At 36.8% G+C, this 3,145-nt stretch overlaps 1 pseudogene across 1 annotated transcript; it reads left to right on the top strand.

The window, feature by feature from the left end:
- The first annotated feature begins 303 nt into the window (after positions 1–303).
- Positions 304–1,736, top strand: LOC123633391 (annotated as a pseudogene). Its single transcript, XR_006733585.1, has one exon. The product of XR_006733585.1 is annotated as an elongation factor 1-alpha 1-like (transcript).
- Positions 1,737–3,145: the final 1,409 nt, after the last annotated feature.

Raw genomic sequence — 3,145 nt, 5'->3', positions numbered from 1 at the left:
ATTAAAATACTAGATATTTTTGCCATTCATTCTGCAAGCAATTAAAAAAATTTCATTTGCTTTTTAGTTGTATTTATGAATTATTTATTAAATTAAATGACATTGTCATAAAATTCTTATCTATATTTTGTACAATGATATTTTTGCCCTTGGTCACATGCATATTTAGTTTTCAACTACATCAGTTACATTTATCTACTTTTTACATTTATCCAGCTGGAATTTATTTTGGTGTATGATGAGAGTTGAGGACTTATATATTTTTCCAAAATAAATAAATTTATGTAGAAAAGTAAGTTTGGGCAACGGGTTTGCCGCCAGAACACAGGTGCCGTGAAAACCACCCATAAAAGCCAAAATGGGAAAGGAAAAGACTCACATCAACATCGTCGTCATCGGACACGTAGATTTGGGCAAGTCCATCACTACTGGCCATCTGATCTACAAATGTGGTGGGATCCACAAAAGAACCATCGAGAAATTTGAGAAGGAGGCCGCTGAAATGGGAAAGGGCTCCTTCAAGTATGCCTGGGTCTTGGATAAACTGAAAGCTGAGCATGAGCGTGGTATCACCATTGATATCTCACTGTGGAAATTTGAGACCAGCAAATATTATGTGACTATTATTGATGCCCCGGGACACAGAGACTTTATCAAAAACATGATTACAGGCACATCTCAGGCTGATTGTGCTGTCCTGATTGTTGCTGCTGGTGTTGGTGAATTTGAAGCTGGTATCTCAAAGAATGGGCAGACCTGTGAGCATGCCCTTCTGGCTTACACACTAGGTGTGAAACAACTAATTGTTGGTGTTAACAAAATGGATTCCACTGAGCCGCCCTACAGCCAGAAAAGATATGAAGAAATTGTTAAAGAAGTCAACACTTACATTAAGAAAATTGGCTACAACCCTGACACAGTAGCATTTGTGCCAATTTCTGGCTGGAATGGTGACAACATGTTGGAGCCAAGTGCTAACATGCCTTGGTTCAAGGGATGGAAAGTCACCCGTAAAGATGGCAATGCCAGTGGAACCACACTGCTTGAAGCTCTGGATTGCATCCTGCCACCAACTCGTCCAACTGACAAGCCCTTGCATCTGCCTCTCCAGGATGTCTACAAAATTGGCGATATTGGTACTGTGCCTGTGGGCTGAGTGGAGACTGGTGTTCTCAAACCTGGCATGGTGGTCACCTTTGCTCCAGTCAATGTTACGACTGAAGTAAAGTCTGTGGAAATGCACCATGAAGATTTGAGCGAAGCTCTTCCAGGGGACAACGTGGGCTTCAACGTCAAGAATGTGTCTGTCAAAGATGTTCGTCGTGGCAACGTTGCTGGTGACAGCAAAAACGACCCACCAGTGGAAGCTGCTGGCTTCTCGGCTCAGATGATTATCCTGAACCATCCAGGCCAAATTAGTGCCGGGTATGCTCCTGTACTGGATTGTCACACAGCTCATATTGCCTGCAAGTTTGCTGAGCTGAAAGAAAAGATTGACCGCCGCTCTGGAAAGAAGCTGGAGGATGGGTGATGCTGCCATCGTCGATATGGTTCCTGGCAAGCCCATGTGTGTCGAGAGCTTCTCAGACTATCCTCCTCTGGGTCGTTTTGCTGTTCGTGATATGAGACAGACAGTTGCTGTGGGTGTCATCAAAGTGGTGGACAAGAAGGCTGCTGGAGCTGGCAAGGTCACCAAATCTGCCCAGAAAGCTCAGAAGGCTAAATGAATATTATCCCTAATACCTGCCACCCACTTTTAAACAGTGGTGGAAGAACAGTTTCAGAACTGTTTGTTTCAATTGGACATTTAAGTTTAATAGTAAAAGACTGGTTGTTAATAACAGTGAATCGTAATACCTTCAGGAGGAAAAGAAAATGTTTTGTGGACCACTTTTGTTTCTTTTTGTGTGGCAGTTTTAAGTTATTAGTTTTTAAAATCAGTACTTTTTAATGGAAACAACTTGACCAAAAATCTGTCACAGAATTTTGAGACCCATTAAAACAAAGTTTAATGAGAAAAAAAAAAAAAGTAAGTTTGTATAATCTCTTTTTTTTTTGTAAATATTACAAGCATTTTGAGCTAGTAATCCTGTTTCTTTGGCTTCTTACTCTTTGACCATTGTAAGTGTTGCTTTCTAACTTTATTTTAGAGAAATAACAGATGCAACCAAGATGTATATACAAGAATATCCTATATAACAGAAATTATTAACATCAAAAATTACAAGCAACCTAAATGTACAATTATAACATTAAGTAAATGGTTAATAAAAAAAATACAATAGAAAACCATGTAACTACTGAAATTAGGTATTTGATAATATTTGATTATTTTGAAAAGATGCTCAAGATATAATCTTAAGTAGAAACAACTGACTACAGAGGTATGTGTGCAGCATAATCTACCTTCCATGGATTATATTGCATTCAAATTATATTTTATTTGAAATATGTTCTGTGATTTTTAGTTTTTCAACAGGACTATGAAATTTAAAACACAATAATGATTTTGAAAGATAAATATGAGATTATAAAATCAAAAGGAAAGGATTTTTTCCCCTGGACATAATTTTGTAGTGATTAATTATGAATTTGTTTCTGATTTTGGATAGCCTCAAGCGTACATACCTACGTTTAGTCACCACAGTTTGCAACCATGCATGAGTGTCTCATAATTATAATGACAGAGGCATTTATTGACTCATTAATATTTATGATAGAATATAGTCATTGATAATTTAGAAAATAATTTCTTGAAGCTCCTTCAAACAACAACAAACAGAGGTTTATACATTGGAAACATATCCAAAAAAATGGTAAAATCTGGTAGCACGAGACAGTGGCAGGATAAGTCCAATGTTCAAATATACTCTACACTTGAATTAATAGTCTCTGATCTTTCAAGTCTGATTTGCTTTTCATGGAAAAATTATTTTTTTCTGATGTTATTTCTAAATATTATTTCAATTGCTTCTCTCCTTTTATACTCATCATATACATTATGTAAAATTATATATTTGCATTCAAATTAAATTTTCAGTCATATCTGTATGGCACAAAGACCTACACATATTAGTCACAAAGTAAATATTACTGAGTTAAACTCTAAAGACTTATGACTGCATCAAGAGCCAGCTTCAGGGGC

The sequence above is a fragment of the Lemur catta genome, chromosome 2 (assembly GCF_020740605.2).
Source record: "Lemur catta isolate mLemCat1 chromosome 2, mLemCat1.pri, whole genome shotgun sequence".
In the NCBI taxonomy this organism is placed as follows: Eukaryota; Metazoa; Chordata; class Mammalia; order Primates; family Lemuridae; genus Lemur; species Lemur catta.
The sequence above is the reverse complement of the archived record's forward strand: the minus strand, read 5'-3'. Positions and strand labels throughout refer to the sequence as shown.